The sequence below is a fragment of the Perognathus longimembris genome, chromosome 3 (assembly GCF_023159225.1).
Source record: "Perognathus longimembris pacificus isolate PPM17 chromosome 3, ASM2315922v1, whole genome shotgun sequence".
Lineage (NCBI taxonomy): Eukaryota > Metazoa > Chordata > Mammalia > Rodentia > Heteromyidae > Perognathus > Perognathus longimembris.
The window spans coordinates 16,797,972-16,817,816 of record NC_063163.1 but is presented as its reverse complement, the minus strand read 5'-3'; positions in this window follow the sequence as shown (position 1 = coordinate 16,817,816).

The following is a 19,845-nucleotide window of genomic DNA, read 5'->3' as shown; positions in this document are numbered from 1 at the left end:
TTAGCATCATTTTGAGCATTGCATCATTTACAGGGAAATGGAAGGAACTAGAAAAACTTGTGTTCAGTCCAGCCCAACAAGATGAAGGGTGAATATTTTTTTCTCATGTATAAAACCTTGAATTAATATGTAAATGCATATGTAAATATGTTGAGGTGCCATGAAAATATTCACATAAATGTTCAGTATTAACTGGAATATGTTAAATCCCTGAGAGAACTCCAAATGTTTAACTCCTTAGAAAGGTTAACTCACAGCCAAGAAAATAAATACCAGGAAACAAATACCAGGTAATCAAAAGGGATGTGGAGATAAGGGGAGAGGATAGAGGAATGAAGAGAGGAGGGGGAGATATCAATCATAAAATAAAAGTAAATCCAACATAATTAAGAATATTGATGGAAGTAGTGGTGTTGGGAGAGATGAGGGAGAATATTGAAAGCGTAACCTTCTTCATGATTTATTGCATTCATAAACAGCTTTGCTATGAGTCAACTATTGTGTACAGTTATTTAAAAAGAACAAAATATATCTGTGTTGTAAAATTGGCAATATTAAAATTTAAATGTCTACAAGTAAAGGATCAGACACAATGGAAATGTGAGAAAGTGCTGTTTTTATTTACAGTAATCCTGATACATTATGATGTTTCACAAGAGAAATACTGCCACATAAATTATTCCAATGTGATTACATAAGCATAATAAATCATGCTATAAATCTCTGTTTTCCTGAGAACAGTTGAAATTTTATTGTGTAGGAAAGTCACAGTGTCTCATAGCTTATGAATGGTACCTCATGTATATGGAAATAGTATTTCATTTTAAATTTCTAAAATTAGCACATTCATTTACTAATGTAATCTGAAACTTATAAGTAATGAAAATTTGAAACAATACTATAAATTCTTTAAAGTTAATTTATTCCAAATTGAATTGTTTTTTTTCTCTGAAAGGATGGTTTCCATTGTATAATTTTGGGGTCACCTGGCAAAATTCCATTTTAAAATGAACATACCAACTTAGGGATTCAAATAGAATTCTTAATTAAAGTCCCTTTTTATGGCATCATTATTAAAACTCTTGAACTTTATATGTTTATACTATTATAATTATCAACATGTCCACACTTTATGCGATTATTTTTTGTATATCTCCTGGGAGATTTCTAAAAGTCAAATGACATGGAGCTGATAATTTTGACTTTTTATACTAGCAATTTTTAATGAAAGTTCATTCTAAAGCACTTTTAGTGGCAGAAATATAAAAAAAAGTAATCAAACAACCACTAGAATTATTATAATCTAGGAAAAGAAGACAAAAATACATTAGAGGGAATTCATGAAACCAAATTGATGCAGTTTCACACATATGGGGTTGAGAAGAACTCTACTCTTTGAAATAAAAATGAACTATCTCCTCCTGTAGCTATTTAAATCCAAGACTCAGATGAATGTTTTCATTTTTTAATTTGTGAAGATTAAAGAAAATATGAGTTCTTTTATGTGAATTAAAGAGCTATAGATACAAAATACCTCTGTACCTTCTACAGCTTAAAACGTTAAAAGGTATAATTTAATGTGTGTGTGTGTGTGTGTGTGTGTGTGTATGTGTGAAAATCTAAAAGAGCATTCAAATCTTTAACCCCAAGAATTTAGGTGTCCAAGTGTCCCACTATGTTAATGTTTATAAGGAGAACAGATTTTGATAATGGCAATGTTTATAGACTAGCAAAAATTCTCAATGAAGATTCTGAAAATGGAATAAAGACATAGGGTAATGGTAATTTCTGTTATAAGAGAGTGGAGTCTACTAGTAAAAACTTGGGAGGTAGAACCAATGAGGTAGGAACAAATAGAGGACTATCATCCAGACACAGAAATAAATGACATGATGAGCTTTTTACACAGACATGGTGATAATTTATATGCAATCTTACTCTATAGTAAACTGTTTGTTACTTTCAAGGCATTTTTTTTTGTAAAAACAAAACAAAACAAAAAAAATACCAAATTCTTTTACCTTCATAATGAAATCGCTTTGGTTCTAATATACAGACTCTCACACTAAAATGTGGCTATTAAGCAAGATACTTTCTCCCCATTGAATTTATTTTGTTTTGTAGTTGTTAGGACTGAGCAAAAAGGCCTTTGTGAACTGAATTGCCATAGCTAGAGATTAATGCTCAACTTTCCTGTGTATTGGCTGTACATCTATTGTGGAGACTAGAATCTACAATTTGTTTGTATGTCTTTTGCATTTTGCTCCCTACACCAGCCCCATTTCAGGTTACTTCACCACTAACACGAACAATAATGCCAGAGGAAAGATAGCTGAAATGAGGCTGCATGATTGCTTTTCCAACTAAAATGAGCTGAAAATGAAAACACTTTAAATGAAGTGTCTCAAATAAACATTTAATTTGAGATAAGACAGCACAACTGCATATATACCCCATATCAAATATTGAAAAAACATTTATTGAGGAGTTGAAAGACTCATTTGTGGGAAAATAAATGTAATTCTAAAACTAAGCTGCTGAGAGTAAATATGTAAAACCACATTTAAGCAGCGTGCAATTAACATGAATTTATACTAGAGAGAAATGCTAGTCAAGATGAAATTGAGAGTTGAATTATGTACTTGAACAAGACACCATTTTGTTTTTCTTCAAACATGAGTGTAGTTCTTTTTGCAAGTTTTTTAATAACAGTAGTTTTCAAACTAGATGACCATATCCTTACATATTAAAACAAGTAGATACATTATTTTCTTAACAATTTTATTCCTAAAACCACTCAATGATCGTTTCCCCTACCATTTAAAGTTTTATCTTTCGCTGGTTTCTCCTTTCAAGATGTGGCATGTTTATTTTTTGATCCTTTATGCTATCTACCATTAATATCTGTATCTGTCCCTTCCTGACTATTTTATATCTTTCTATCGTCACATGACATCATATTCATTGCTATTTGATTTATTCTTGCCATACTACTGGATATTTATAAATATTTGTGTATCTTCTAAAACATAACTAATAGAGTGATAGAAGATTTTATATTTTTAGGAATAGGGTCACTAAAGTGTTTGTGATCAAAAAGCATTTGATGAAGTCAATTTTACTACTCATGTAAATAGAGTTGTTATAACATCACACATTACTCGAACCAAAAAATGTCAACTAAGATAGCTCTATAACTCTATGTAAAGTAGAAACTTTCTTAACACGATTTCAGATCAGTACTACTCAAACTGTGCTAGAAGTAGTTCACAGCAAAGGAAAATGAAAGCTTAATGATGAAGTAGATACAATCTTAAGATATCTTAAGAGATTTAGCATTCTCTTAATCCCACTTTTATCAGTTTTTCAAAAAAGAGCATTACCAAAGGAATCAGTCTTAGAATAGAAATAGAGCTGTCCTGGCTGAGTGCAAAGCCAAATGTCATTAGCAGAACAGAACTTCCAAATGATTTGAATCAGCTGCCAAATGTTTTCTTGGCTAACATGAGTTATATTATTTTCTGCTGTTTCAGCATTGGGAACATCAGTTAAAGTTAAAGAAAATAGAATAAAAAATGGCAAGATGGTTTCAGCATTTTAATTTGATGTTATAGAGAGGTAGTGAATTAATTTTTGCTTATTTCATAAATAAATAAAATATGTTTTTTCTTACGAATTTTAAAATAGACATTTTAAAGAAATATGAATAAATATCATGTTGTTTAATATTCATAATATATCAGTTTAGCATTATGTAATATGGTTTATGTTAATCATTAAACTGTTCCTAATAGTAAAATATAAATTAAATAATAATTATGAAGCCTAAGTCTAGAGATATTCTGTTATTTAACTCCATGATTTATTCTTCATTCCATCAAAATTTTAATTATCTCAATGTCAAGCAATATATCTGTGAATAAATCCAGTGGGCTGTAGGAGTTATTATTATCATTGTTGTTATCTTAGACCATAGGTCTCCTTCAGTTCAAAATGCTTCTTACTTGTTAAGTTGATTTTGCCCAGATAAGCCAATGTATTAAATTGGACCAAATTTATTATGATTTAAATTTATTAGCCTTTTCTTGATATATTTAAAACTTCCGTTAGAAAATTAGGACAAATGCTTGGTGATCTTTTCTTATGTTTCCTTTCCAGACTGGTTTATATGTCAAGGAGCTTGATTTAAAACAATCATTAAAAAAAACCCTATCTTTTTTTTGTTTACATTTTCAGTCTTTATTTAGTTTCAAAGTAATGTACAGAGGGGTCATAGTTTCATACATAAAGCAGTGCATACACCTCTCTTTTTAAAACTTATTACCTATTTTTATTAACTACTATTATTTCTTATTTCTTTTTTATATTTTTAATTTTTTTCTTTATTTCCAAAGTGAAATGCAGAGGGGTTACTGTTTCATATGTAAGACAGTGAGTACTTTTCTTGTTCAGCTTGTTATGTCCTCCCTCATCCCCCATGAGTTGCAGAGTTCATTTACACCAAATGGTTTTGTATCAAAATGGAGAGACAAAGGATAAAAAGACAAACAATGTGGTCTTTTTTTTAAAGCCTTATGTTTTTCTTGAAAGGTATCTTAATTCATTGGAAATCTCCTTAGTAACAAAATTAGTATTGCCTTGAGCAATGTATGTTATGCTGAAGGGGAAAATCAACAGACTATCTTCACTACTATGCTGTCTACTTGTAAAGTTGATTTTTTTATGCTTACAGCTTAATGCGCAAAATCAGAGCTGGATAATGATTCTAGACCGTTAGTCTACAGCTCATGAATCTAGTCATCTTAATGTGTAGAAATATGGTGATCACCTAACACTTCTTACATCGAAAATACTTGCTTACCAGGGTGCCAGTGCCACGTGCTACTCAGGATGCTGAGTTCTGAGGATTGTGTGAAACTTCACTCTTGAATTGATCAACACAACAACAGAAAGGAATTGGAAGCATGGCTCAAGTGGAAGAGCTCTAATCTCGAAGGACAAAAGCTCAGGAACAGAATTCAGGCCCTGAGTTCAAGCCTCAGGGAAGGAAGACAGAGAAAGAGAGAGAGGAAGGAAAGGAAGAGAGAAATTGCCTTAAAGTGGAAATCTGGTGCTACAGAGAGAGCAAGTTACACTTCATGTGCTCACTCTTTTACCATGCTTGCTTTTTATCTGTGCTTCTTAAACACCATGAACAAGAAAGTTAGCTTACATTCCTCTGGATGTAAACACAAACGGTATGTACTTTAGAATGTGAGCTAGCATACACTTGCCTGCTCTAGGATTCCTACCTAAGTCAATCCATATTCCCGACATCAGATGGCCATTTGGAAAGCACGCTGTGATACACGCCCATCCCCTTACACACTCATGCCTGTAATTTTTGGGATTCTTTGTATGCTGTTGGTATTCTTAGTAGCAATTGAGTTACCTCTGGCACTGACATTACGCCTAATCTGTGTTAACTTTCTCTACTTTTGGAGAAGTAAACGACTAGGCAAAATATGTGGTCATAATCTAGAATGTGAACTAAGGTAGTGTCAAACCAAGATGTATTTTTCTGTGTTACTTGCTTACTTGGCCCTTTCTACCTCTTGTTGAATATAACTGACAAATGGGATTCAAAACATCAAAATGGCAGGACAAAGTTTTCTTCTTCTTCTTTTATTTACATTAAAGAGCTGAGAGCAAAGAGCTCTGGAACAAAAGAGAAGATCCATTTCTTGAACACTTACTTGCTTAAGTATTATCTAAACTCACAGAAATATTTTCTTGATTTTCTTATTTGTAATTTGTATTTTCAAAAACTCAACTACCATAGTTACTCATCTGGATTCATCTGGGAGAGTGCAGCTACACGATTTGCATTTACTTCATCACACAAGAATTGAAGATCTAAATAACAAAATGAACTAGAGTCTGTAACCTAGGATGCTTCAGCCTGGCAAACATGACTGCACCACACAATATTATTTCACTTTAGAATTTGGTGTTATCATAACATAAAAAACTGCTTCCCCAGGAGCCTACAAGAGCCTGTGACTTTCAGGCTGTTCATGTAAAAGCTGGAACTGAGGCCGACTTTCCTTTGGGTGTGAATGTTAATGCAGCGGTAACTACCAATTTACCTCTGAAGTGAGAATACGCATATATTAGCAGTCACTTGCACATTCATTGATTACATTCAAACAGAAGAAACCACAAAACTTCTGTGAGGTTTTCCTCAAACCAGAATGAACCCAGAAATGAGATGGTAGCCAGGCCTCAGACACACCAACGGTACTACACAATGTGTATACACAAATAACATTTATCTAATGATAAATTAATGCTTCTTGAACTTTATTGTTGTTGATATAACACCTTAAGAAATGTAACCATAAAGATTTTCTATTTAATGCAATACTCAATCATTTTATCTATCTCAAGTTACATTCCCTCTACAGCATCTATGAATTCTAATGCACTATGATAGTCCACATTGATATTTCTAACAACCTACTTTCACCAGGACAGTAAATTCAGGATATTGGTTTTACAGCTAGGTCTGAGACCTGCTAAACCTCTTATCTTTTGCAGCAGAAGACAGTGATAATAATATAACAAGTTTAAATTAGCCACATACTTGGGTGCTAAATCTCTTGTATCTAAACCATTTGTAAATTTCTGTTGAGCTCTGGCTTTAAAACACATCCAGAATGCAAGTCTTCACTATCATTCCCAGGCCTAACACTCTGATTAAATACACAAATTTTCCTTAGACTATATCAGGGCAGTGGACATACAACTTGTTCTGTGGGATTCCACAGTTTTGTTCTGCTCCCTTCAGTTCTCCGTCTAGCAACAAGGTAGGCATTATGATGTATATGTCTCAGATGCCTGGGAGATGAAGATTGAGGATAATATTTCAAAACCAACAGAAGCCAAAAGTTACAAGATCCCCAAACTGAAAGAATAAGGAATAACAAAGAACAAGATACCGAGGGGCACATCTGTAATCTCAGTTATAGGGCAGATATGGCCAGGAAGATCAATCCTCTCTCAAGATCAATACTACTCAAAATCATGAAAACCTACGGGAAATTTGAACACAGCTGGGTGTATAACGAACATGGTAAGGCACCTGCTTAACAAATCAAAGGTCCTGAAAAAAAAAAGAAACTCAATACGATTATTTTAAAACTTGAACTAGATTGCTATAATCTTTCATACAAAGTCTCCACTGAGAACTGTTTTCACTTACAATGTAAATTAAGAAATTTACAGCTAAATAGCCACTGCAATTCCATGCATCCTGGTTTCTGACTTCTAGTTACCCCTACTCTCATGTTTTCATGTATGTTTCTTTGTGTGTGTGTGTGTGTGTGTGTGTGTGTGTGTAGCTGTGTCTGTGTTTGTTGATTCTGAGAATTTGTCATTATCAGTTTTTAATTTGCTAACATCTTGTGTCTAGTGTTCAAATTATTTCCAGAGTATTGCTTACAAACCTCTATTTTAGGTGGTATAGTATGTATATTATTAAAAATTTTCAAACTTCAAAAATATATGCCTATGGTCTTATCCTACATTCACTTCCCAAATAAAAAGTAGAAAACACCAACAAAAGTGGACAAAAGGGGAAATTCTGATTTTATGTTGTCCTATCATGTTTCATTCCCACCTTGCTCCATTTTTGTCTCGTTCTCAGCATCAAGTTTAGAAGAAGTAATATAAACAAAACAGAGATGTATTGCCAACTCTTAACAGAAACTGCATGCTGGTTGTGTGACACCTGTATCCTAGCTATTCAAGAGACTGGGATCTGAGGATCAGGGTTCAAAGCCAGTCTAAGAAGGAAAGTCCATGAGACACTTATCTCCACTTAATCAACCCCAAACTGGAAATGGAGCTATGACTTAAGTGATAGAGCACTAGCTTTGAACTGAAGAAACTCAGGGACAGTGTCCAGGCCCTGAGGTCAAGCCCAGGACCGACAAAAAAAAAAAAAAAAAGTGTTAACAGAAGTAATGGAGTACATTGCCTGGTTACTTGTTTTATGCTGTAATCTAGTTTATTTTATGTAAAATGTATATTGAATGCTTTCCTTTTTTTATACCTGTCTTAAATAATTTGGCAATCAGAATTAAAAAGTTTAAAAAAAAAAAAGAAGTAATGGAGTAGAATATCATTCTGATCACTTGTAACTTGTGGTTGTCAATTGACTGAAGTATCATCATCTTTATGACAACAGTACTACTTGGTCACACAGATGCAATTTATAATGAATAAGTAGAAAAATCAGAAGCTTCACTCATAAAAAGCTCACTTCAGGGCTGCTCATGACCCACCTCTAACCTTATTTAACAACTAACACTTGGAAGTGGTGCTGTGGCTTGAGCACTATCGTTGAGCACAAAACAGTGTCCTGACCCTTAGTTCAAGCCCCACAACCACAACCACAACCACAACCACGACCAACAAAAGAACTAAGGCTTCTTCCTATTTGTTCTATCATTACCACTAACACATGGGCCGCAAAGAGAACTAGCTTATGTAAGAAGTTTACACTGAAAATCACAGCACACTAATTTTGCATTCTGTTCTCCAGAGCTGGTCCACAAGTAAGCAAAGCAGTATCAGCTACTTACCATGCACTCTACGTAAGGGCACTGCCTTGTGTCCCACGCCATGCTCTGAGCTTCTGATTCTGATAGGTTTTATTTTCATTTAATTTGGTTTAGTTGTTTTCCTCCTCATTAGAGGGTTACTAAGATCACTATAAAATACATATCTGTATGGGCTTGCTGTTGTAGATTCTGCATCCACAGATTCATTGGAACACAGATGAAAATAATTTATAGCACTGTATCTGTATCCTTGATAGTTATCTTTCCTGTTTTTCCTTAAACAGCACATAACCATTGCATAGCATTTACTTTGTGTTACATGTTATGTGTAATGTGTAGATGCTTTAACATTCGCTGAAAGGATGTGTGTTGGTTACATGCAAATGCCTTACCATTTTATATGAAACTCTTGAGAACCTGCAGATTTTAATCTGGTGCAATACTTGGTCCAATCTGAGAGATACATATTTTTTTTTTCAGGTAGGGGTCAATTTGTTAAGGCGAATAAAATTTCAGTCACATGCAGTGACTCTCCTACTGTTCATCAATCTAGTTTCCAAGTTGCCAGAATCAAACTGGTTTAGCTTGATTCATATGCCAATTCTTTTTGTCCATCAGCCATTGCCAGAAATATAATCAAGCATTGTCAATGTCCTTACTATGATCCCACACTGTGAAAAGTTGGAAATTTTCCATTGTAGAATAAATGACCACAAATTTCTCTATGTCAATTCACTCAAAATTCCAATATTCTCTCCACGATGCCCATGTGAGTGGTATTGATTAAATGTGCAAGTGAAAAACCTAAATCTGAGTTTAAGAATAAAGAATTTGCAAGAGAACTACCACTCTGTATCTAATGTTACTATTTCCCAAGATATCTTACAGCTATGGATAAAATATTGGGGAAGGTATTGAACACACTTAAATGGCCATGACAGTATAAATTGGATTTGTCTATATTCTTTGTGGAATCAAGGGATTAATGAAGGAATCAAAGTGTTAAGGATGTTGAAAGTAAGATAAGTTTAGAAAGAAATCATGGATTTCTGAAAACACACAGGAGAAAAAGTATACTAAAAGACACCAAGATAACTATCAAAAATATTAATGTAATATATTCCAAGTCCGTAGGACTTTTACAGATCAATAGTCATTGTAAACAAAACTACTTATCTTCTTTCTCACTTACTATTCTCATTTATTATCTTCTATATTTATTCTTATCATAAAAATGCTTTTGTGTATTGACAGATATCTAACTACTTGAAACTAAAATATCCATTGTGGAACACTTTCTGTCTGAGAGCCATGTTTCAGTCACCAAAGAGTAATAAAATTATTTTAACCTTATTTTCTTTCTATGAAGAAAATGTGGACCACAGTTTGAGCACAAATTTTATTGGTCTATCCCTTCATTTTTCTTCATAACTCATTTTCATTTGTGCATCTTACTACTAACATGCCCTAGACTCACATAGGCTATGTATAGCATCATTTGATAAATCATTGTGAAACCATTAAAAGTAATAGGAGAGTTCTGTACATATTATAAGAAAAAAGAAATGCTGAATATGTTATCCAATGAGCATAATAGTTTGTTAAATATTTTATTCTCTTCATTTTTACTTATAGAATAGTTTTCAAATAATTTTCTAGTCTGTCTGTATAATTCTGAAGGCAAATAGAATCATGCATAAGACCACAAAGTACTTTTTTTTTTTTTTCTCTCAAATTTTTATTTTCAAACTGACGTACAGAGAGGTTACAGTATCATACGTTGGGCGTTGGATACATTTCTTGTACTGTTTGTTGCCTTGTCCCTCATGCCCCCCTCCCTCCCCCCCTTCCCTCCCCCCCGCCCAGTTGTTCAGCCCCTCCATAGATGAATGGATCAGGAAAATGTGGTACATTTACACAATGGAATTTTATGCCTCTATCAGAAAGAATGACATTGTTCCATTTGTAAGGAAATGGAAGGACTTGGAAAAAGTTATACTAAGTGAAGTGAGCCAGACCCAAAGAAACATGGACTCTATGGCCTCCCTTATTGGGAATAATTAGTACAGGTTTAGGCAAGCCATAGCAGAGCATCACAAGGCCCAATAGCTATACCCTTAGGAACACAAAGTACTTTTAAACAACTGTTTTCCTAAATGATATTTGCTCTTTGTGTATGCATGCATGTATGTATGTGTATGCGTATAGGTATATACATATACACATATATTATTTTGGTGTATATATTTATATATGGATATATACATACCTCTGCACATGTGCTTGTGTACATACTTATATATAAACATGTATATGTGCACACATATATACATATATATAGCACATATATGTGGTGAAAACATGTGCATATATAAATTATACATGCATGTGGATATATTACAGTTCATATTCTCAATTGTGTTTTACCATCAATAGGCTGAGTATTTTTTATTTGCTTAGCTTATTTTCAAGTATAGCCTTCTTTTTAGGCTAAATATTTTGAATCATTAAATAGTCACAAATTTCTTCAACATTACCTTGAGAAATATGTTGCATACTATAGCTATATATAATCAAAATATGAATGTAAGTAAGTGCCTTAGTAATTTAAAATGTTCATTACATATTCATGATCATCATTGCAATATCACACATCACTTAAATAACTATTGGCCATAATGCTAATGATTAGCTCAATGTCATTAATTAAAATATGTACCCTGGATCACAATAAAACACAATTCCTTAGGAATACAAAATGTTCTACGTATGGACTCTAGAACTTTTATTCATCCTTCCAGAAAAGTGTTCATGCGTGTGTGTGTCTTATTTTCTTATATATGTCTTAGTGAGAACTTTGAAATTTCACCTCTTACTCTGTAACTTGAGAATAGAGGCTATGTCCTTTGTTCTAACACTGGTGATTTATCTGGTCTGGCATTCTCTCCTCTAAAAATAAAATTTGAAAATCATTCTCAACCTCTGTGCTTAAGAAGACAACAAGGCTTAGAATTTACAAAAAGGGTAGAGATTTATCTTAAGTAACACTCTGTCAATTGCTTGTGACATTTATCCTCTCAAGCCAGATGGCAGTGGGATGGAACTAGGGTCCTTATTTTTCCTTTATATATTATTCAAAATCTAACTCAATGTTTAAATGCTAAAACCAACAACAGGTCTGAGTGTTTCTGTCATGAATTTATCCAAGTTCCTCAATGGAAAAAAAATAAAAAATAAAGAGCCAATAATACTAATATATTATCTTTTAGCTAGTAATTTGGTCGTGATGTCACTCAGAAGGAGAAAATAAATATGTAAGTATTCACAGGAAAAACTTCATTACTTTCATAGAAAATTAATATATCACTTGAATTTGATCATTAATTTTCTAGTTTTCTAAACCTTTTGGGGAGAAAATTGCCTTTAATATCTGAGTGATTTGAAATAGTCATGCAAAGAAGTGATTTTAAATATGGACATGGAGGAAATTAAATGTAATTCTCAAATCTGTATTTTGTATTTTGTATTTGAGATAGTAAAATCAGTATGGCATAGAAAAGTGTTTTCCTTGACAATGTCTTTTTTGCCATAATGACTTATAGACTCCAAAACATTCGACTTAATTTTTACTGTAATATTTAGACTGTAAAAAAGTTGCACTTACCTGTATATACTGCCTCAAGACTGTTACACTAGCTACTTAGGAATCAGAAAACTATAGAAACAAAGTTTGATGCCAGATTGAGCCAGAAAGTTCAAGAAAATAACTCCTGGACACATGCTCTACTCAGCACTCTATGTCTGCCATTCTAAGCTCCAGGGGAGGCTCAAATTAGGAGGCTATGATAAGACTAAAATTTTGGCAATGGATGGGCAAAAAGTTGCCCTCTGTCTCCATAAAAGGGAAGCTGTGCACATTTGCACAAAGTTGTGAACCCATAAACAACAAAATATTCATTTAAGTGGATCATGATTTTGGCATATACCCTAAATAGGAAGTAAAAACCTTTGTTGAAAATGTAACTAGCAAAATACAAGGCTTGAGATATGAGTGTATTTTACCAAACATAGCCTGACTTTAAAATGCAGTTATTGCAGCCTGAAAACAACAACAACAAGAAAACAAAGAAGCAAATTTCAAAGAAAATAATACTTCTAATTTTTTCTTTTCAAAATTACATATATAACAACATAATATTCTATGACTATTAAAATAACTTATAGAGTTCTTAATATGTTTTGCAACTATGCTATGAATGTTGGCAAATGTATTATTACTTTGGAGGAGAGAAAGCATAAAATATTTTCTAGAGGATACACATGAAGTTGCAAAGTTAAGACTGAATCCAAGAAATCTGAATTCAGAGGCCACTATTACGAACACTATCCAACCATTCAGTGGACCATCCATATAAAAGCAAGACATCTTCAGCACTGGAGAAAACTATCACTACTAATTCATTTGTCCTCTGTGGAAAACAAATACCACCAGATATCTAAGAAACCCTTCGGATGCCAAAGCAAAACAATCTCTTGAATATAGATAAAATTCTGAGCATTTAAATCTACCATATTGTGTCTGTTTTGATATAAAGAATGAGAAAATTCTTGTAACAGAATAAGCTTAAGTCTAGAAACATTTTTATTTATTTAGGCAAAAATATGAAACATATATTACACCAAAACCAATCTAGTTGACTTCACTGAAAAAGGTTCATGGACAAATTCTAGTATTTTCAAGTTGTTCACTGAATGTAGGTCTCTTGGTACAATAGATTACATAGTTGGTAAGTATTTTCTCCATTGAAGAAATCAGTAAAATATTGTCAGATTGTAAAAAGAATTCAAAGAGAAACCATCTTAAATTGAATTTGCTGTCTTTAATATGATGATCTTTTATATTTCACTCAACATACTTTGATTATTAACGGTACAAGGAAATGACATTGCATACTCTGCTTTTAGGTTCATGAAAAATCTAGACACAGAAAATGTACACTTCATAAAAGACATCAATAGAACTCATCTCATCTTCACAGCTATCTTGATGACATCTATTTCTTCATTTGTTCTAACAATATCATACTTATAAGATGAAACATAAAATATTGAACGGCTTATGAGATATCTCTCTTGAAAATATATCATAAAACTGTAGAAATGTTATGTTTGCAAAAAGACTGAATGATAAAAATATATAATAAGCCAAAATCATCAGTGAAAAGTTTCTAACTTTCTTCTGAGTAAGAATTTACACAATTCTCTGAAGCTCAGTATATCTATCTATCTGTCTATCTATCTATCTGTCTATCTATCTATCTATCTATCTATCTATCTATCTATCTATCTATTTAACTATCTATCTATCTATCTATCTATCTATCTATCTATCTATCTATCTATCTATATCCTAAGAGATCAGCAAATAGAAGTGGCCTTTCTGTTTTGAAATTGTGCATAAATTGAGCAATAAAATATTAGACCCAGCAGAGAAAAATCCAAGGAATCATTTCCATGATCCCAACTAGATTTCTAGTTGAGGCTAGATTGGAAGATAGTCAAATGGATGTACCATAAGATTGTGTTACACTGTTCAAATCAAAGTTGACAGAGGATATCATTACAAAAGGAGTCTGAAAATTTTTTCTTTTTCTTTTTTTCTTTTTTTTGCCAGTCCTGGGGCTTGGACTCTGGGCCTGAGCACTGACTCTGGCTTCTTTTTGCTCCAGGCTAGCACACTGCCACTTGAACCACAGCGCCCCTTCTGGCCGTTTTCTGTATACGTGGTGCTGGGGAATCAAACCCAGGGCTTCATGTGCACGAGGTGAGCATGCTTGCTACAGGCTATATCCCCAGTCCAGGAGTCTGAAAATTTTATGATCTATATTTTCTGGTGAGTTTCTTTAGCCTGTGACATGATATAATTCTGCATTCCCTGATTAAATGTGAACCAAATGTCATCTTCCTTCCTTTCAACATGCAACTTCTTTGCATGAGTTGGAAAAATAAATGAATATAAAAGATGGAGAAAATTAGAATCCCATCTCTTAATATAGTGAGCATTTTAGAACCAGAGATCCCTGTGAGAGAAATATGAATTAATTCTATCTCTCAACAATAACTGAAGAAAACCAATTCTATCAGGAGAATTTTCTTCGTTAGATTTATCATAGCTCTAGACTTTCTGTTATTTGAAATACTAGGGTTTTGATAGACATTGTTTTTATCCAATACTTACTCTTGGCAAATTAAGATTTTGTAATAAATCATGTTATTTTCCTTGTTTAATTTACTTAAGTAATAATGTGTGGATTGTAAATGAATGAAATGTTATTTTTCTCTTTTGGAGTATTTGACCTGGGCCTCACATTTTCTAGACATGAGTCCTCCCATTTGGGCCACCCTTCCAGTCCTATTTTGCTCTTAATTGCTTTTTTCATGTCAACTCTGTGGTTTTTGCCTGGAGACAGACTTAGCCTTTCATTATCATGCCTGATCTATTCATTGAACTGGAGTCTCTCTCACTGTGCACCAAAGCTTGCCTTTAACTATGAGCCTACCAGTCTCATTCTCTGAGTCACTGGGATTATAACTAGGTGCAATATAATCTGACCAATCTGCAAGTGAATGTGTTTGCTATTTTTTTCTTCTATGCTTTAAAAAAATACTTGGTTTTATTGTAAGTGTGAAGTACAAATGGGTTGTAATTATATAAATAAGGCAATGAGTATATTTTTTGTTAAAACACTTCTTGCTAACCCTCCCTCTTTTCCCCCACTTTCCATCACCTGTCCAACAGTGTCTTGTCAGTATTGCTGTTGCTTTGATTCACACTTTGTCCTTTGTCACGACACTTTGTTATTACTCTTCCCTTCCCTAAATCTGATGAACGTATATACAAGGCACAGGGTACCAAAATCAAAACAGTGACAACAAGCGATGCCCCTCAGCAGATAAATGGATCAAGAAAATGTGGTATATATACACAACGGAATTTGATGCTTCTGTCAGAAAGAATGACATTGCCCCATTAATAAGGAAATGAAAAGACTTGGGGGAAAAATGTCAAGTGAATAAACCAGACTCCAATAACACAGGCTCCATAGTTTCCCACTTTTCTAATAATTAGTATATGTCCAGGATAGTCCTAACAGAGGATCACAATAGCTCAATAGGTATGCACATATGACCATACAAAATGGTGCTAATTAAAATGAGCTCCAAGATATAGAAACAAAAGTTTTTTGTTGTTTTTTTTTTTTTAATGTACTGTATAAAATTATTTCTTTTTTCTTTATCCCCTGCCCCCTATTTTGGTTTAGCCCCTGTAATCACTTTATTTGATTCTGGTGTCCTGTATGAAGTGGATTTTTAAAAAGAGACTTTTATCAAGTTTCTTCTGGCATCTTCCATTGATATGATGAATTATATTAGCTTAATTACTGTTTTTTTTTTTTTTTTTTAGTCAACCTGTTCATTCTTGTACGCATCTTGGAATGCTTTCTTTAGATATTTAGCAGATTAAAATCATGGATTACTTTTGTTTTTATTTTTTACTGATTTTTACTGTAATAGTACTTTCTAAATATGAAGCTTGATCCTGTTTCACATTACAGGAAAATTCTTACCCATTATCTCCAAATCCAGTCTCTCACATAGTCGCTTTATTTTTGTGCTTAGAATACGATTTAAATATTTGTTGAAATATGTGACAGTCTTGACTTTGGCCTTTATATTTCTGAATTTTATTTATATTTAATATTTATTTTCTAGCTAACATTTTCATCTGCATCTGTTTTACTTTGTAAATAGTTTAAAATATATAATAATGTTCACTGACAAAAGTACTTTTGTTTTATCAAAACATCTATTTTGATAGCTTCTTACCATTTTGCTAATTTGTAAAACTTCTCTTCCAAAGCTGATCACCTTTTGTATTTGATGTATTGTGGCTTTATTATGAAGCAAAGTGTAGGAATTAATTATATTGGAAGTAATCTCACTCTAGTTTGTATATTCCACCTCTGTTTCAGATCTAACAATATTCTTTCCTGTGATGCCAATGTTTGACTGCATTTATAATTTTTCAATAATCCCACTAAATGTTGTTAGAATCTTCCTTACTCTTTCCCCAGCCAAGTTTACAACATGTCAATTCAACAACGTTCAAGGCCCACTGACTTTCTTTTAGACAATTCTCTATTATACTTAAATATCTTGTTATTTCAAGACTCTCTCTTCCCTATTGAAGTTCAGATTTGTTGTTATATCATATGCATGTGATATTAGAATGCATGTCAGTATAATACCCATAAATACAATTTATTTTCCATTTCTGATTTTATATTTTTCTATTTTCAAGATTTATTATTTTTGAAGAAATTTTGAGGTTATTAAAGATACATATTTTCCCATAAACACTTAGTAATTATTAAGAGTGAATGTTATTTTCTTTATAATATGAATATTGAAAATCATTTAAGACTGAGCTCCATTTAGACTTTTTTCATTAAACAAAATATTATGATAAAGCTTTGGTGATTCTGCTTACCTCTGCTCTACTAAACCTACACTATTAACTAGCATTTTTAATCAAGACTTTTCAGATCACAAATAAAAATGTGGACTCAATAATGAGATGTTGTCTCCATCATCTTTGCTCACTGTATTCCAGATAACTTTTAAGCATCCCATAACCTAATGATCCATTCCGACAGATTTTTCAGGATAGTTTTAAACTAGGCAGTCAGCAACTCTTACAATTCAGAACCTCTTTTAAGCTGTGAAATAATTTTGATCAGATACTCTAGAGACCCCAAGTTAATCATGAGTATTCATTCTCAAATTATAAGGATGCTGTCCAAGGAACAATGGCTTTAATTAGGCTTTTTTCGGTTAATAATCTGAGGATAACCTGTCTTAACGTTTGAAAAGTAAGTACATTTCTCTTTTCATTGGCAAACTTTGAGGTAAGGAAGAGGACAAAAGTCCATCTATTTTTGTGATACAAATGACTTTCTCCACATAAATTAAACTAATGGAAGATATCTTAGTGCATTTTAGAAAAAGCAAAAATATCATAAAAATGAAATCTGTAACTGAATTTTCCAGTTAATATTTGACATCCATTCTCAAAAACTGTAATTAACACACAGAGCAGAAACATACTCTAAATCATTTTATATGCAGTTCTGACATTACTATAGGATAGTCACATGACTTCCTATGCTGCTCTTCCTATGCTGGCTCCTGTCCCTCTTGTTAGATTAATTCATACCTGGCTACCGGGTTACTGATGGTGTTAAGCATATGTTATAGACTATGTCTACTTTCTGTAACCTACCTCTCGTTAGCTCGTTGGAAAATCAGAGAAACTGAAAGCATTCTAAGAAATATTTCTAGTACTGCTTTAGGAGGTGTTTCTTAGTGTTTACATTTTGTCTGAACACAGAAATGACTCAAAGAAATATACTATTTTTGCTACAGCTATTTGATATGTTGTCCTTTTCAAGCCAATTTACACCTTTCCACATCTGAAAAGATACTATTATTTTTTGTGAATAATGGTTATAGATAGTTTTTAAAGAGTAGAAAAGGCTATATCGTAATAAGGATTTTTAAAATAATAATAATAAACATTTAGTAAATTTAGAATCCTTGTTTTGTGTTTTGCTACTATGAAATACATTAAAACTTTTTAACTTGCCCTAAAAATTGTAGGATGTAAAGAGTAATGAGATGAATGTTAGTTGTCTTATAGTAGAGACAACTATAGTAAATAAATTATCGTATAATTTTATGCTTTTGAATTTTAGTTGTTACTGCATACACACATGCATATATGTTTTTGTAGCATTATTGGATCTGTTCTGAATCAAATTTTATGATATACTAGCTGTTTACAGACTGCAATACCATATTCTTCACTATTTTGTATATTAACATGAAAGAGAATTATTTGAACACTTCCAATCTACATTCACATTTCTGTACATTCATATATGTATGTGTATAGGTACAACAAAGCATGCAATTGATGTACATGTCACACTTATTCTGATTTCTATTACTCCCATTTTATTTTCCAAGATGTGCCTTAAAATTCTTTGTTTTACTCAGTACATGCCTTATAACCCTTTGTCTCATTTTTGAAGTTAGTAAAGAACAATTTAAACTCTTTCTGTTTCCGTGATCTGTTTCCTCAGCTTCTTTGTCGTGATCTTATCTCACAGGCTTTTTTCAACTCCAGTGATTTCCTTTTCGGTGAATATGAAGAAGGCTGACACCACTAAGAAGCTTTGTGTGATTGTAGGTGGTTTTCTGGAAGAAAATACCATTGCAGATTGATCTAGCTGGGCATATTACTAATATACCTATGATTAATTTTCTTGATTAATTTCCCAGGAAAAATTCCTTCATTGCTTTACTTTGGGTAAAAATGGTGGTTTCTAATCCTCTTAGGAGGAGCTGATCACATAAAAGTCGTTTCCTTTAAGCTTTCAATAAGTATATTTCTATTTCTTTCCATTCCCAAGGTCTATTAGCTATATTAGCTATATTTAGCACATGTAGAAGGATGTCTTTTTTTCAAAATCTCTAGAAAATAAACTTGCAACCTTGGTGTCCAAATGGAGAGCTTTTAGTTCTTGATATATATATACATATATATATATATACATATATATATGTATATATATATTTTTTTTGAAGATGAACAGGAGCAGAAATGATTAAATCTAGATAGTTTATTCCTAAACCTTTCCTCTGCCAGCTTAAATCTCATTTCCCTCATGTGATAAATGAATCAGCATTTGTTTACTTATCATAAATTTCTGGCATTTTGCTTACATGTCTTTTTCCCTCCACCTTTTTGACCTTTTGGATTATTGCCATATCCATTTTTATATTGGAAATCTGTGAAGAATCAGATTAAAACTATATGTTTACCTGCAATACTGGCTGTTTATTCCTAATTTAATCCTAACTTTTAAAAAAAAGAGCTTATTTATTGCCTCGCCACCAAAGGAAACAATGACCATATAATAGATAATATTAAGTTTTGTCCCAGGCAGCTATGGCTCCTCTAGCATAATGATATGAACTGGATGGCTTATATAACAGAAATTCATTCCTTAAAACTTGGGATTCTCAGAAATCTACTAACTATTGATTCTGTGTGAGGGATGAATCTCTTCCAGGAATGGAGACAGTCATCTAGTTTTATCTTTCTATGTTCGGA